Consider the following 19,046-nt stretch of genomic DNA (forward strand, 5'->3'; position numbering starts at 1 on the left):
TCAAAAAAAAAAAAAATGCGGCACCCGCATCCACCCTCCCTCGAATCTAACCAAGGATTATCTCACTCATTGGTTTATCGGTCACACTAATTCTCTTGGATGGTGGAAGGTTCACTTGGACCTTTCTAAATCTCCTCTAGTGAAATATGATTTCCGCTGGTAAATCTAGTTCAAGATTAAAAGCGTAAACATTTCCTAATCTTTCTTCCTTTTCAGCTTGGCATTATCATTTATAGCCTTCAAATGCGTAGTTCTCTTGATCTAGAGAAAGCTTTTGAACCTTTTCATTTGACTAGGCTTCATAACCTTAATATATGTAATTGTCTTTGATTCACCAAGTGTGGAAAGATTCATGAAAAGTTTACTGACAGAACTCTCATCTCTTGGGCAATGTTTGGTAGGAAGGCTCCAAACCTTCGGATGAATTTCTCTAATATTCTTTTCTAAGTTATGTAGGGCCATAGCATTGAAAAATATAGCTGAGCTTGAAGACGGGATATCTGAGATTAATAGATCATAACAACAGGTATGCTATGCCAAAAACAAGGCCTTCTCTTCTTGACCACTTAAATAGGCACTGCCTTTTAGCTGTTAATACCATTAATCCAGACTACTTTTTCAAACTCAACTAAATTTAGTATCCTCGATCTAAGCTTAGTTTCTGTTGTGTAGGATCCATTATATGGAAAGCACAGAGCATACTTCTAAACTCACAGGAGATTTTCTTTTAGCGATATACCATGATCAGATAGGAAGAGAATAAAGAGGCTTTTAGAAAGACATGATTTAATAGAACACACTAGTATTTTATTTTCTGAAACTCGTTATATCTTACAACTAAGATTTTCTTTCCTTACATAGAGGAGGAAATCTGGGTGAGAGGATAAAAGGATAAAAAGAGAGAATAAGAAGGAATCTACTTTTCTTTTTTAGTACAATGACTCATCAAGCTTTGAAAAAGTAAAAGTACAATAATTTACATGACTCAGATAATAAGACAAATGACTCAGCATCCTTTAGTCAATATTATAATCTGTGTTGACGTCAAAGGTGAGGTTTTATTCTTCCACTTTTCTTTTTTTTTCCTCTCGTGCTCTGTAACATTTCAGCTCTAGATGTTTAATTCTTTGCTCCAAATCATCAAGTGGTGTCATTTCACAAACATCTTTCCATTTTGATATGTCTTCAACAACATCTTTCCATGCTGGTGTGTCTTGAGTTGCTTGGCTGTAATACATTGAATACTCTTGAGACCACTCCTTTGGATCCGGTATATTGGAATGATATTCTTTTAAGGCTTCTTTCAACTGTTCTTGATAAGGTGTCGGTGGATCGCTTTCTACATCCCACGGTGCCAATGTCTTTCCTGAGGGCCATATTTCTGAATGGATAATCTTGTTAATTTGGCATAAATACTTCTGCAAATCCTTATAGTCATAAGGGTTTAGACTCACTTCTGAGAAATAAGTTTTATGGATCCATGCACTAGGGAAAGCTCCCAGTTGTGTGGCCGGACCATTTTGTATGAAGTATTAGGGCTTATAAAAAATGATCAAGATCCATTGGACTCTCGTATTCTTGAGAAATTCAAACATGATCATGTCAGCCCATTGTTCTAAAGGATAGAACCATTTGAAAAAGTTTGCCAGATTTTTCATTTCAAGACTAATTTCATCTTGTATTGCCATCGTCAGGAAGTGTTGAAGATCTGGGATAAAAAACTCAATTCCTATGTGGAATAAATGAGTTAAGTACCAAAGCATCCATTTCAATTCTTCAGGGAATTCACCAAACTGGAACTTTAGTGGATGAATAAATGGATATTCAGGGTGAAGACCTAAAGGTTTAAGAAATAATCCTCCAAAATCTCGAAAAATGCTTAACTGATATGAAAGCATCATATTTATGGCTTCTTTGTGAAATCATTTTTCTAATATCAGACTTAGAACTTCTGGAGGATGATCAGGGTGAGAATTAGGTTGGCAAGGAATAGAAAATGGTGAGGGTAAATTTTGAAGGATTTTCTTTTTACCTTTTCCTTTGGAGAAGGATGAAGGTTGGAACATGAAGATTTCAGGTGGTCTGGTAAGGATGTCAGCAAGAACATTATTTTTTCCTTTTATGTGATTGACATTAAAGGAAAACTTTGAGAACCATTCAACCCATCTAAGAAGTTGAGGATGAGGTACTTCTTTCTGTTTAAATTGTAACATTTTAGGAAAATATGACATGTCCATCTCAACAAGGAAATAATATCCTACCAGATGAAATTCAAATTTTGAAATACCTTTCTTGACAGCAAGAATTTCTTTGAAAGTAGAATGGTAATGAATTTCAGCATTTGTGAATCTTCCACTCTTGTATCCGCATAAGTGTCTTTTGCTGTCATCTTCTTCAAATAAAATAGCTTCCCCGTATCTGTCACTTGCGTCTGTCTGCAGGATTCTTTTTCCCTCTGAAGGGATTTGCAAAGGTGGCAGGTGTTGTAGATGGCTTTTTAGTTTCTGGACTGCTAAGGATTGTTTAATTCCCCATGGAGGAGAATCTTTCTTCAACATTTTTCTCAAAGGATTTGTAAATTTTGAGATTTTTGGAACAAAATCTCTAAGGTAATTTACAATTCCTAAAAACTTTTGAGTCTGTTTCTTGGAAAGATTGTCATCTGGAAATTTCTTCAATTCTTCCGTTATATTGGGATGAGGTTGATATCTGCCATCCTTGATAATCATACCAAGGAATTCTACTTCTTTGTTGATCTTCATTTTTCTTTCAGACAACATTATCCCATACTGAAGGATAATTTGTTTGAACTTTTCAAGAAGATGTGCATGATTTTCTTGGTCTGGGCTGTATAAGAGGATGCCGTCTATTTAGATCAAGGCCTGGTCCATTATAGGTTGAAAAATATTTATCATGGCCTTCTAAAACAGTGATGGGGCAGTCTAATACACGGGCTTTTGCAAGACTTGAGAAAATTGAATTTCTGTTGGGCAAAGGGAATTTGTCATCTTGTAAAAAATAATTAAGAGGTTGGTAGTTGATTACCAGTCTTAATTTTCCTCTGGCTTGTTCTGATCTCTTGTTGACATAGAATGCTTCACAGGCCCATTGTGAATCTGATGCTTCAATCAATCCTTCATTCTGTAGTTGTTGACATTCTTCTTCAGCTAATTTCAGATGGTCTGGGTTCATTCCCATATGAATAGCTTTTTTCGGATTAATGTCTTCATTTTTCTTGAAGGGGAGTTTGATAAAGAACTCAGAGTTTTTCCACAAAGGATTCTTACATTTCTATAGAAACTCTGAATGAGATTCTGCACATGACTTCTCTCTTAGTTCTTCTACAATCTCTTGGATCTTGTCAGAATATACTAAGAATAACTTTGGAGTAGGCACAAAGGGTTTGAACATTTGCTTGTACCTTAATCCTTATGGCGAAATTCTCAAATGTTTGGCTTTGGTATAAAGATTAAAACCAACAATGAGATCTTTTCCAGGAAGTTTTGATCCCAAAACAGTAGTGGTTACTGAGCATGTCAGAAAGAATTGGATTTTGATCGGTTTACTTCTCATATAAGTGGTGAAGATCTTGCCTGCTGCTGAGCTAAAATGTCTGATATGAGGTTCCCACCACCATAGGGGTAAAACATCTGGATTCATGATAGTCTCTGGTGCTCCAGTATCAAACTGTATTTTTCCAGATAAATAGATACTGGAATATGTGGCACCAAAACTTCAAAGGTCGAAAGACTTTGAGAGTTTGATAGAAGAGAATGTGAGTATGTTTGAGACTGTGTCATGAATATTGCACCTGATGAAGATTCAGAATCACTGTATTCAACACTTTGAATTGCACACAGTGATTGTTCATTGGGCTCATCATCAATGGAGAATAGTGATTCAAGATCATATTCTTTAGTAATTTTGATCCCTGATTTTTGTTGTATCTGCTGGATCATCTTGGCTCCTTTTTTTTTTGTTTGGGCATGATTTCGCATAGTGACCATTTTGGTTGCAGATATAACAACAAGCAGATTTTATAAATCTTGAAGATTTCTTCTTTCTCTTGAGATATCTCCATTTGTATCTTCTTCTTATTCTCTTGGGAATCTTTGGAGAGAATTTCTTCATCCTTCTGGAATGTTTGTTCCTTTTAGTAGGACAATAACATAACTTGTCCTTTCCACATTTGATCTTGAGGTTTGAGTCATTACAGGCCTTATCTAATTTTCTGTCACCATGAAGATAATCCTCGAAGACCTTTCTTCTGTTGCACAAAATTTCTAAGGCAATATATGTCTTTTGCTGAATTTCTCCCATGGTTAAGTTGAGCCTGTAAAGATTTTGATTTATTGCTACCTGGAGAGGATCTGGTATGGATGCAACAACTGCTTGCTTGAGGCTAGGATCCAGTCCAAATGCATAAAAAAGCTTTGTCATTGCATAAAAATACTTAGACAAGTCTTTTTTCTTATAAGAACAACATTTTCTCTTAAAGAATTCTCGTCTCTTCAGCGTCAACAGATCATCAGAATTTCCAATGAAGTGATTATGGATAATCCTAATTGCTTGAGATAAATCTGTTAACACTAAGAATTGCATCTGATTTGCCTGGTTAATAGAATTCTACCAATCTTTCAACATTCCTGTGAATCTAGAGACAAATTCAACAAGAATGTTATAATGGTTGTCTTCTATTATCCTTCTGGTTTCAAGCCATGCATGAAATTCCTGTAATCTTTCTGGCCATCTATTTGTTAGGATGTCATCTAAAGTGAAATTATTTTTCCTCCCGAAACATGAGGCGTAGATCTCACCTTTGAAGGCTCTCCAACCTCAGTGGTTTTTTCTTCTGACATCTCATCAATTTTAACTTTCGGTTATGCTGTGACCATTATTTTCGGTGCTTCTGCTCTGGTTCGGAGTAGCTGGTTGATGTCTCTGAATCTTCAGAGATGGATTCTAAGGATTCTGATACTCCAATTGGGGATTCTGGGGATTCTGGGGGTTCTCTAGCTTCATGTAAAAAAATATGTTTGGGAGTATCTTTTGACTATAATCCCTTAAAAATTTTATCAAGGGATTATCATCAGACTGGTTTTTTTTCCGGATCATCAAAGATTTTGACATCTACCTTGGTGGAGATGGAGGAGGGCTTTCTTTTTTTTCTTCTTTCTCTACTGGTATTTTCCCCCGAGCTTTTTCTTTTTGTTTTTCTCTTTTTTTCTGCTTCCTTTGAGCTTTGATTTGTAAATACAAATCATATGTGCTTGGCTTTTTCTTCTCTTCAAGTGGAGGAAATTCTATCTTTAAACTCCCAGATGATCGAGGCTTGTCCAGCTGTCTCACCGAAGGGAATAGTTCAATACCATTCTTTGAAGGTTGAGGAGATGGTATTTTCCCTGATTCTAGGACTTTGATATGCTCTTTGAGTCTTTGGATTTCTTTTTCTCTTTGTGCCATGTGAGAGAAAAAATCCTGTCCTGGAGTAGCTGGTTTAGTGGCAACTTCTTTAAGTCTTTCCTGGAAAAGCTTGAGAAGGTTTTTGATCATCTCAGAATTTTCATCAATTTTATTTTCAATATTTGAGACCTTGGTGTGAATCTGGTTCACCTTTTGGTCTATCTTTTTAATGCAGAATTCTGGGCCAGCGCATTTTCTGTTTGCCAATTCAATGTGGCTTCTGCTGCTGCAATCTTTACTTCTCTACCTTCTGCATCTGCTTGTAGTTTTGAAGGGATATTTGGTGCATGAAGATATTTCTTTTTTGAAAATTCTCCCAACGGCGGGAATTCTTGCTCATATGAAGAGGTTGCCTCATACATGTGAACTTTTGGAATTTTCTGTATAGGAGCAATCATATTTTCTTATTGGGCACATGACTGGAACTGATTTTGCTTTTGGACCCATTTGTTGATTCTTTTATAGCACGGTTGCTTCAAAGGCTTAGCTAGCCATTGTTGACTGTCTGGGTCTTTTTTAGGTGGTGATGGTGGAGGTGTAGGAGGTTGATCTTGGACTTTAGGAGGTTGTGGCTTTGGCTTTCCTATAGAATAATATACAAGGTAGACAAATTTGCCATTGTCTTATCCTAGAGGCCCTATATCTAGGTCTCCATTCATCAATCGTTCATAAAATTCTGACTGAGTTGACTTCTTGCGGTTTTTCTTCCTGCGGGATTTCTGAATCTCATCTAAATCTTAAAAAAAATTATTTTGGCATCCATCACAGAAACAATTTAGATCCCAAGGACAATGTCCTACTTTAGGATCTTTAAAGAAATACAAAGGCTTTCCATTAGACTGGAAGCTCTGTATAAAAGGTGCTTCTGGGCCTGGTTCTGAATCATCAGGCTGTAGTGGTTGTAACATCATCTGAGTAGAGAAAATTGGTGGAGTTGGTAGTTGCTTCAAGTGACTGTGATCAAATTTAATTTCACTAGTTCCATCAGGTCTAGTGATAATCTGACTTTTGGTTGAACGGATCGGCTGATCATGCTAGTGGATCTATTCATAATTTGTCACCCACTTTTCTGGCAAAAGCTTTAACAGCTCCTGCTTGAGTATTTTTTTTGGAACATGAACACAGTGTGGCTCTTCTTTTGTATTGACAGAAATAAGAAGAGGATCTTCAGATCCTTGGTTTGACAACTTAAATGCATGGTCTTGGACTCTGTAAACTATTTGTTAATAGAGAGTCGCTGTTACTGCCGATTCTGCCATCTCTGCTCCAATGATTTGGATTTGGACCTTAAGAGCATCCATTAGATTTGGATCTTGCAATGACATGGTAAAATTTGGGAACAAGGTTACCATGGCCATTCCTGAGCTAAGAGTGGCTTCAATTGTTCCAATACAGGCATCTTGGTATAGTTTGTACCTGGAGTCAATGAGGGCAATTCTGGACACAACAGGTTTCCTTGATGTTCCATGATAGTTAAGGGCCAGTCTAACCGCTTCGAAATTGATATGATAATATCCATGTTGACTCCATTCTTGTGGGAAATTTGCAGGAATTTCAAGAGTAACAAATTGTTCCTCTTGTCTGCCATATATAAGGTGCTTGTCAAACTTTGAAGATTGTACATATTCACAAACATTTTTCCTACTGGTACTGATTAGAGACTTGATACTTTTAATAGGAGAAAAAGAGGGTTTTTGATATGTGGAATAAGGATTTACAAGGGGTAAGTCTGTAGCTTGAACCTTTTCTTCTTCAATGAAGTATTCAACTTCATATAAAAAAGAAATTTTTCTAGCAGAAAGGGACTTTAGTGGAAAACTAGGTAAAGACACAAGTGCTTTAGAGGTAGAGGTTTTAAAGGAATTCATTTTAAAAATACTCTCTTCCTTTCTGAATCTGGCTTTTTTCGTATGAAAGAAAATCTTAGAGTTACTGACTCTAATACCAAAAACACAGTTGAGTTTGAAGAAGTAGTCTGGATTAATGGTATTAACAGCTAAAAGGCAGTGCCTGTTTAAGTGACCAAGAGGAGAAGGCCTTGTTTTTGGCATAGCATACCTGCTGTTGTGATCTATTAATCTCAGATATCCCGTCTTCAAGCTCAGCTGTGTTTTTTATTGTTGACATCTGTAGCTTCAGTATTTGTTCCATCAACCTCCTTACCTATTCTATTTTTCGGTTGAATTCACCTTCCATTCAAACCTTATTTTCCTTAGGCACACCCTGACAACACTCCTCTTTTGAATTGTCTCTAATTAAAAGTGATACAACAACATTCACAAGTCTTGAATTCCACCCCTTTTCATTCACATACATTTAGCTCACGCATGTAACTCCCCTTATGTATTATCGTCACCTTCATGCTCATCCGAAATGGGGTTTTTCCTTTTTTTTTTCAATAGGTTCTCTTCTTCTCATTATAAAAGCTCTCATCCATTCTCTATAATTTTTCTTCCTTTTCCTCTCTGTATATGCCCAATAGGTTTTGAACAAATGACTTAGTGAGTTCGGACTCACTCATCAACCACGACGAGACATCAAGGCATATGCGTTGGCAGACTTTGTTGCATAGTGTACCTTCTCAAAAAAAAAACATGCCACTACAACAACAATTAGCAAAAATTGCTATCTGTACATCTGTTTCCAATAGCCTCATTGGTTACTCTACAAAAGTTTGGATGCTTTCCACAAATAGGTCATTTATCAAGAAACGAGTAGGGGCTAAAGTAATGTTACCTGAACCTACAAGACATGAGTGGTACTATTGCTTGACCTTTTCCTTTCTAGTAACAAACTGTTGGTAAATATTGCATCAAGTTCACAAACCAAGAATACAAGTTGAATAGCTTGAGGCATGTTTGACATTTCCCTTTAAGGATATTTCACCATATAATGTATTTTCCAAGATTAGCAAGCTCTTCTGTTATAAAACGGAAACAAGAATTAACAAAAAATAATAACAAAAAATACTCTAAAAACTCAAGAGGAGGAGGGGAGTGATAGGAAAATGATAGAGTTTTTAAGGTGTATTTAGAATGAAAGTGAACCATAATATATATATATAGGACTTTTACCGGCTAAAAATAACAAAAGGTAAATGGATTTGATTTAACTAAAAATAGTTTAAAAAAGGTTTAATGAATCTAGAGCAGGTTAAAAAAAATTTCAATCGGTTAAGCTATTTTAACTTGGCTAAATATAAGTTTTACTAGTTAAGTAATTTATTTTTCTTGAACCCTAAAAAAATTTAGTAAAAGGAAGTTCAAAAACAAAAGGGCTTGGACACTGCGATTTATCACACGCAGAAAAATCCATCGATTTACACTATACTGGCCATTCAGGCCCAATTTTCATGCGCGTGAGTTCACCCTCTCAACTTGTTTCTTACTAGCCCAATAAAATATAAAGACTTATAAATAATTTTCTTAAAATTTTTCTTAAAAAATTGAGATGCAATTCTTTTGAAATATCTCAATATTTCTAACAATCCTCTACATATTTCAAAAGAATTAGGAACAAAATTTTGTTGAGATATTTTATTTAGATATAATGCAGTGACCATGGTGTCTTTTGGACTATAGTCTAGAACTTGAAAGAATATGACATAATTTACAGAATAATTTGTGGAACATAATGTTTCTATGATTAATAATTCTTCGTGTAAATTAAAATTCTCATCAATCACATTATATCTATACTATTGTTGTCTGATGTTGTTGTACTCTAATAGGCTATACTCGTGGCTACTTTTCATGAGCGCTCTAGAGACTTTTCCATAAATCTCATTGAAGCGACCCCACGACCAATCAATCAAGTGTATTATGCAGATTAATACAACTATAAAGGATATGGATTTGATTAAGAGTTTATACTCATCCTCACTTTCATTGCAATTTTAACACTATTTACACTATATGAGGGACATAATTTTTATAGTGATTAATAAATCAACTAATGACTTCATTATTACCCATATAAACCTAGTTCATGGGATCTCCAATTAGATAGGCTGGGTTTCTATCATTGTTGTTATCATCATTTTGTAGTAATCCTATTCCCCTTGATCTTTCATTTACTAGTTTCTTCCCTTACGGGTTTTAGTTGGAGAATTGACCAAATTCACTTCTAACTACATAATCCATTGATTAGAACTCCATCCTTTTTGCAATTGCTTTATCACATCACACGTTAGAAATATGTGTCATTTTTACCATAAGAAGTTTTATTATTTGCAATGGCTATTGTTGATTGGCAATCACAATGCATGGACACATAAGTTATTGGCTTTGTGCCCAATGAAATACTTCTTAAAAAGTTTTTCAACAACTCAACCTCATTATCATCCAATTCCAAAGTAATAAACTCTGACTCCATGGTAGATTTTGCTATAATTGTAACACCCCTAACTCGGTCCGGTCGTCGGACTCAAGTAAGAAGATGCTACAACAACTATCAGAACTTATACACATGCTTGCATAGTTTCAAATAAGAGAAACAACTACCACTATCAACCTTTAGAGATGTAATCATGACTAATTAAATTTTTAAATAAATATTAGAAATAAAATTATTCGAGAAGTAAGGACCATTTTGAAAATTTTTGAAATCTAGCATGAGTATCGATACGTTTACCCAGAATGCTAAAAATTCACAAGTTGAAATATTTTTCATGCTCATAACATATTCCTACTTAACATAAAATTAATGTCTATTTTAACCAAGCCTACTATCATCTTTTAACAATTCTACATGTCATATTAACACGTATTCGTCAAGCAACTAAAGAATGCTTTACTAATATCAATCTTAAGTATCAAAATTGTCCACATCCAAAGTCCAAAAACAAATATTAACAATTCATAAGCCTAATTCCAAAATAATGATAATAATAACTATAACCCAAATTGCCTTTATTCAGTGTGTTCAAAAGAATTGCAAAACCACCTACTCAAAAATTATGCCTTGCTTTAGATCACTTCCATTGCCACTCCACTCACACTGAAAGTGCTACTTATCTACAAAATTTTAATGTGGAGTTTGTGAGCTTAAATAAGCTCAGTGAATGTTCGGAATTACTACAAAGCATACACAACATCGTAAGTTAAGCGAAAGCATACTAAGGCACATTCACAACCATATTTTCATAAAGTCAAAATAACATATTCATGCTTCATTATCTCACAAGTCTAGCTTATATACTCACATGCATTTACACACAACATATCTCATATATAAATCCATTAATGATAATTTGGCAGCTTGAGATTATGAAATATAAAAGTGGACTCTATCACCACACATTGGATAAACGAATCCCTATCGCACCAATAACTCAAAGAGTCTAACATGTCCCATAAGTGTAGCATCAAGCTAAACACTCTCCAACACACCAACATGTCCAGATAAATGGAGTTTAACTCGACATTCCCTTATCTCTCCAACTTGTCCTGAGGCCTCAACGCCCAAATCATAAAACACATAGGTGAGTGCTCACAATCCTATGACATGCCAACTATCTTGAATGGTTTCAAGAGATCACAAGGTTAAGATATCCAAAATTATATATTATTAATTACTGTTTTTAATGCACACCATCTTTATTCATATTCATCAATTTACATCATAACTTGTACACAATGCATGCTTATCAGTTTTATATTTAGTTGCACTTTAAATGCCACAATAATTCTCATTGAGCCATCATATATTAGACCACATATGTGTGCAATAAAATCATTACCTATCATAATAGCCTCATATTCCACAACTCGATATACAATAGGCAAAATTTCACAACACAGCAAAAAGTATAAAAAAGGCTTATACTTGGAACTTAAGATAGGGGTTTAGGCTATTCCTAAGCTCCCAATTAAAGCTACGAATCACACATACCAACATCAACTTTGATACTCACCGATCATGCTTCAGCTTATTAGCCGAAAGTTCAAACAAGTTTTTCCTTGCCTTTAGACTTGCTCATAATGGCTCCCGATTGATCCAGCACTTTGCATACACAACAAACACATTCCAAACTCATTAAAAACAGCCTTGAACACAACCAAACAACAAGAAAAACACAATTCAAGCCTCTCCTTTCTCACTATCGAAAACTAGCTAGTTTTGCCGAAATTTAAGTTTCTGCATTCTAATCTTATTTTTAATCCTCAATTTCAATTTCAAACATCCTAAATATCATTTAAGTTCATATTTAAACCATTAATTTTACCTAAATCTGTGATTCTAAAATTTTCAGAAAATTCAAGCTTTCAAAAACATGTAAAAGGGAAAAATGTTTGGTTCTTAAAATTTCGGTTATGGATTATCAAATTGAAGTGAAATACCTTCTAATTAGGTTAAAATGAAATGAAACACGATTTTACTCAAGATTACGAGATTTTTCATTTTTAAATCCAAGCTTACTTTAAAAACATCAAATCTAAATATAATCATTTAAAACTAAATTTGAATTAACAACACTCGTCATTCAATCCTAAAAAGTCAGAATATTACCTTAATTTTATGAAAACAAAAATCTAAAACTCTAATTCGAGATTTAAACTCAAGAAAAACAATGACGAATTTGGGGGAAAAACGCGATTATTGTTTGAAATTGGGGTTATTTTGGTGTTTGAGAGGTTAATAAATCCAAATTAATGAGTTAATTTCAAAAGAACTTTATGATTTTAGGTTTAGAAAAATTTTGAATGGTTTGGGGTTTTAAAAAGAAAAAGACGTGAGTAGCTCCAAGTAAAAGACCAATTTTAAAAGGTTAGGCAATTTGCCCTTTTGGTCACTTTCTATATCTCCCTTTTTTAAATTAGATCCTAATTCAATTAGAATCCATGTTTTCAAATTAGACCTCAAAATTAAATTTTATTTTAAGTTGGTTAATAAAATAAAAAACCGATTATGTTACTTTAATACTTTAATTACTTACTTACGACCTTAATTTTCAGTATTTGACTCAAACCGTTGGTTTAATAACCCGATTCTACTAACCCAAAACTACTAGGTCAGGTTTTGGGATGTGACAATAATAGTTTGTTTCGCTTATGTCTATAATATTGCACCACCACCAAGGATGAATATATATTTACATTTAACCACTAGTGAATTTTATCTCATCTGAATCTGAAATCCAGTTAAGATCATCGTATCATTCTAATATACTAGGAAATCCACTAAGCAAGATACCATAATTCATGGTAGTTTCCAAATATTTCACAAATCCAACTATAGTAGCCCAACATATGCTATATTTGTTCGGGTAAAATTTATTAGATGCATCAAAATTCCAATAATTTGTGTATACTCTAACCGAGCAATAATCTCACCTTTATTTTTTTATTAATTGGGAGCTAGCATTACAAGGAGTGCTCACTGGTTAGACATCAAAGTGTTTAAGCTTCTTCTGAAGTTTCTCAACATAATGTTCTTGTGATGACATTACTAGCTCATAATTAGTTCTAAATATTAACATATCATCAACATATAAATAAATAACCACACAATTACTATCAACAAGTTTTGTATACACATTTATCTATTTCAATAGAAGAAAAACCATTGTTTACTAATATTTGACCAATATCTCATGTCATTGTTTAGGTGCTTACTTCAAGCCATATAAGGATTTGGGAAGTTTACACACTTTAAATTCTTGACCTAAAATGACGCAATCTTTGGGTTGTTTCATATAAATAAACTAATTTCTATTTTTATTTTTTATTTTGTAAAGTAGAATATTTAATAGCCTTTTTCCAAAAGGAGCATAGAAGAAGAGTTTGCTTTAAAATAAGTTAATGGAAAATTTTTCACCAAATAGGTGTAAAAATAATTTCTAATAAACTTTTCAATTTTGGCTTTTTAAACCTTTTCACATCCTCATATCTACAATCATTTTGTATAATAGGTGCATAAGAAACATTATTGATTTTAAAGGAAAAATATGCTAAAAATCAACATTTTGTCTCAAGTATAGTATTACGGTCAAGCACATCACTATTCACAACAACAAATCTATCTACAACACTATGTTCAGCATAATAAATGAGTATACAATTAGAACCCATATCTGTTTTCTTAAGATCAAAGAATAAAATCTTTGGACACCCCCACATTTTCATACATTTTAAGTTAGAAATAATAATATTTAAAACATAAGGTGTCTTATCATTTTCATATAACTGAATCTAACACACACAAATTATATGCAAATAATTTTCAAATATATTTGGATTAACAATCATACATTTTAGCAAGTATTTGAATGCCTTAATTTTGTTTCAATTACATGATGACATACATTCACAAATTCTATTATTAGCATGCCACGTCAATTATGATATTTCAATTAGGCAAGATGATATACTAGCATTATCATTAATAATTTCTAAATCAAACAACAAATGCTATATGATTACAAAAGTCCTTTATCACAAAAGCATATTTTCAATCATTAGGACCTTGTCACATTCGAAAGAAATTTTCACTTCAACTTTTCTTAATAATCCAACGTAAACGAAATTGCTTTAAACATTAGGAATATGTGTAACACCCCTTACCCGAGACCGTTTCTGGAGTCGAGTACGAGGCATTACTTAGCTTATCTTACTAATTCGAAGCATAAAAACTTGTTTTGAAAATTAATTTCATTATTTATAGCAATCTGTCTAATCGCGCAGTAGTTACTAAATTAATTATAACTCGAGTTACGGGACTAAAAATTTAATTCTGCAAATTTTCCCTGAAACTAGACTCATATATCTTCCTACTATAAAATTTTTAGAATTTTTGCTTAAGCCAATTGGTACAGTTTATTAGTTAAAGACTCCCCTGTTTCACCACTTGACTGTCCTGACCTCTTGCCACTAAAAATAAATTTTCTCATTGTAGGATTTTCATATGAAGTTATTACTTGTTTCTACAGAAAATAGACTCAATAAGTAATCTAAGCATGTAAAATAAAACTCATAAATATTTTTTTACAATTTTTAATGATTTCCTAAACTCAAAACAGGGGACACCAAAAACTGTTCTGACCCTGTGTCACGAAAATTCAAATATCTTAAAATATAAAACTCCTTTTGTTAAACCGTTATTTTTCCATGAAAATAGACACAACAAGCTTTAATTCCATATATCATTAACCTTCTAACTCATTATATACTATCCTAGGTGATTTTTCAAAGTCACATCACTGTAGCTGCTTGAATTCTGTTTATTTGCAAACTTTTACTCTTTCATGATTTCCATGCATGATTTATCATCTAAATATACATATTACCAAACATTATCACATACTCACACATCTTCCTTTAGCAATATCATAGATAAAAACATTCAAAATGACTAATCCCTATACATTACTTAGGTACATGCCACGTTATCAAAAGAAAGGTACATCGCTAAATTTCACTGAGGTCGGGACTACTCTGGATGCTGGACCAAACACTGGTTTTCTACTAACCTGCGCACGGAAACAACCGTACGCTGAGTATAGGAATACTCAGTGATATTACCATAATTCAAATTAATAACTTTAATCGATAATTTATATACATTTAATTTATGTCTACAATTATTCGTTAATTGTCTCATACTTTAAATCAACTTGATCATTAATAACAATAAGAATATTTCAATCTTATATTTAATTGTATTCATACCTTGTTTCACTATCTAAATTTTATTGGATTTTTCAACATCTCATTCTAATAACTCATTCCAATCCATACAAACTCAATCATTTCATCAACTCATTCATTATCATTTCTATTTATATTCAATTTTACACTTATAATCTTTTAACACTCAATTTACACATTAAATCCATAAATAAAATTCAATAACTTGTATTCAATTAAATTCACATATTATTTCACTATTTCAAATCATTTTATTTTCACTTGTCATTTTACATCATTTCATATTACCAAAAACTATTTCATAAAATTTATCATTATTTGTTTCTTGAACCATAATTCTCACATTCCATTTTCACATCTCAATTCAATGTCTTATTTCAAATCAATTTACTTCAATTCAAATTGCTTTTAATTTCCAATCCATATACCATCAAATATTCACATAATTCATAATTCAATATCATTTCTTACTTCAATTCTTTTATTTTCCCCCTATTAACATGACTCGGACTTTGGCGGATACACGGATCCAACCAAACACACCAGTACGGCACCCAGTGCCTCATCGGATAGTTCGAAGCAATAGTTGACACCCAGTGTCTCATCGGCAAAGCCGAAGTAAGTTGGTACCCAGTACCTCATCGAATCTATCCGAAGTAACAGTATGACACCCAATGTCTCATCGACTCAAGGTCGAAGTATCCCTGAACACTTCCAATCCTATGGCATGCCAACTATATCCGACTCAGCCCGACTAGTTAATAGGGTATTCAAATCATTTTTCTATTTCAAACTCACTTTCGATTCAATTCACAATTCAATACCAATACACATTTCAAATATTCACATATAATCATACATCGATTCAATTCAAACCACTTTTCAATCAATACAAAATTCACATATTCACATAATTTCAAATCTCATATCTCGATTTCCAAGTCACATATCAATTCACAATTCACATATTCACACATAATCATAATTTAATTCACTTTCATTCAATTCATATTTTAGTTCATTTTCCAACCAAATTCAAATCACTAATTATTTTTCATTCAATATACATTTCAATATCACATTAATTCTTTTAATTCAAATCATATCACTAGTAATTTCCATTCAATTCACATACAATTCAAGATCGATATTCACATTATTTTTATTTACTAAACATATTATTCAAAATTCAACGATTACTATTAATAAATTCAATATCAATACGTATTTAAAATTTAATTCAATCGTGATACTTACCTCAATTTGCTTATCATGTATATTAATTTAAATTTTAACGATTAATAATTAAATTCGAATTATGGTAATACTAACCGTAAATTTTCTCGAGTCACTCCTTGATCACCTTCCCCTTTCCTTTCTCGGCAATGACTCTTGCACGACATTAGCTACGTAATTAAACAATTAAAAGTCATTAATACACAATTTCATTAAAATATTTCCATTTATACCTAAACTTTACCTAAATTCTAATTTAATCCCTTATCAATGCTAATTTTATTTTTCCTAATCTAACTCCATATTCTCTCTTAATTCTCACTATAAACTCAATTTAGCTCTTCAATTTCACCATAAATCCCTAATTTCGGGATTCTTTCAATTTAGTCCCTACTATTCAAATCTTACACTTTATTTTACAATTAAATCCTTTACTAACTTCTAACTTGAAATTCAATCAATTTAACCCCTAATTCTTTCATTTATTCAACATAATCAATGTCTAGAAATATAATAACTTCCCAAATTTCAACATAAATCCAATAATACTTTGTTCTAGGATACCAAAACTAAAAATTATAAGAAAAGGACTTAATTTGACTTACCAATTAAGCTTGAAATCTTGAAATCCCAAATTTTCTTCCTTTCCTTCCCTTTTTTTCTTTTCTTTCCTTTCCTTCTTTCCTTCTCTGTTTCGTTTGCCTATTCATTTCTATTCCTCTTTTCCATCTTTTATTTCTTTTATTTAATTAGTTTAATATAATAACAATAAAATAATAATATAAAATTACTTACTTAAATAATAAGTAAATATGTAATCATTACTAATATATATGTATCTCATTTTCCACATGTCATCCTATACACCATGCATTTGTCAACAATTTTGTTTATTTAAAAATATAATAATATAATATAATTAATATAATTTACAATATAATAATATAATAATATACTTAAAAAAAAATCTCAGATTTTTACCATGCATATGCCGCCTCATTTATGGGGCTTGGCATATTTACCTATTTAGTCTTTTAACTTTTCTTTAATCTATAATTAAACTTTTACCCTTGTTGCAATTTAGTCCTTTTTAATCAATTAACCATCAGAACATTAAAATTTCTTAACGAAACTTTAATACTACCCTAATGACACTCTGTAAATATTTATAAAAATATTTACGGCTCAGTTTATAATATCGAGGTCTCGATACCTCGTTTTCGACCCAATTTTCCTAATAATTTCTTTTAAATCACAAAATTCGCTAATTCAAAAATATTTCTAAAATCACGCTTAACTTATAATTATTAATTACTACATTTTTTTAACGTTTTCATCAGATTTAGTGATCTCAAATCACTATTCTGACACTATTGAAAATTGGGTTGTTACAATATGAAGCACCTCACTTAAGCTAAGGCCTTTCTAGATTTAGGTTTGAATAGAGCCTTGCCTTTTCCAAGCATATGTGTACTTTTAAGAGTTCCTAAGATAGACAACCTCTTTTCTTTCTTCCATTTGGGAGTAGGACACAAATGTATTTTAATTTCCACAAAATCTTTAATGGCACTACTTTCTATCATCTACTAGTTCATATTAGCCATAATATTAACTTGATAAATGACCACAAACATTATATCATTTCTTTCAACCAAATTGATATTTTACTTAATAGGATTATCATTTCACCATTCTTGATTTCTGCACAGAGTTATATAGTATCCCAATTTGTCCACAATTAGATACTGGAATAGTGAGCACAATTAATGAATAAAACACCAGGTAGGTTTCTAGGAAAGAAAGGTGGTGTACATGACACTTTTAAGTACCAAATATTTTCTAGCCAGAATTGTTCCTAAGCAGGCACTTTTACATTATCATGCTTATTTCCAGCAACCAACTATGTTCTCCCTTCTTTTCTCAAAATTTTATTTTGGGCTTATAATCAATACAAAATATATATTCATCATAAGTCATTTAAAAAAAAGAATTCAACACATGTTTATATAAACATACAATTCAAAGTAAGTTTAAAAATAAAAAAAATAAAAGTCACATAATCATTCAAATATGATAATGTGACAAATAAAAGCAATCATCAAAATTAAAAATTTAAGACAACTTTAACAATTAAATAAAACTCAAGTTGAACCTAATTTCAATTGAATATCTTATTATTAAAACCTTAGTCTCGAACTTGGGTTTGGCCCAACCCATATTAAAGGTAAAAGTAATATTAACATGACTAGGTAAATTCATATTATTATTGTATTATGAATTTCACTTTATTAGACTATAACTTAAGGCTCACTAATTTTTCAATAATAATAAATAATTTCATGTGACATAAAATAATTGATTCATGCTTCATTATAACAATTCATCATAGAAATAAGATACTTTACATGCGATCATTTTTTTCAAAATTAAATTATTTCAAGCCTTTAAGAAATATTTAAATCTCACTCTTTTTTTATACTTGTAATTGATGTGTGAGAATCTCAAAAAATAAAAATATTGATAGCGTTGGGATACAGGAAGCAAGATAACAATAGCAGCAAACACATGTGCATTCATGAAACATGGCACAAGTAGCACCACGACAATAATGACAACAATGACCATAGGCGTCAACAGTGTGGACAACTTCCAAGTACGAAAATATCCTTAAGACTGTTGGCAAATATTGCACCAAGATAA

This window comes from Gossypium raimondii, chromosome 11 (genome assembly GCF_025698545.1).
Source record: "Gossypium raimondii isolate GPD5lz chromosome 11, ASM2569854v1, whole genome shotgun sequence".
NCBI classification, from domain to species: Eukaryota; Viridiplantae; Streptophyta; class Magnoliopsida; order Malvales; family Malvaceae; genus Gossypium; species Gossypium raimondii.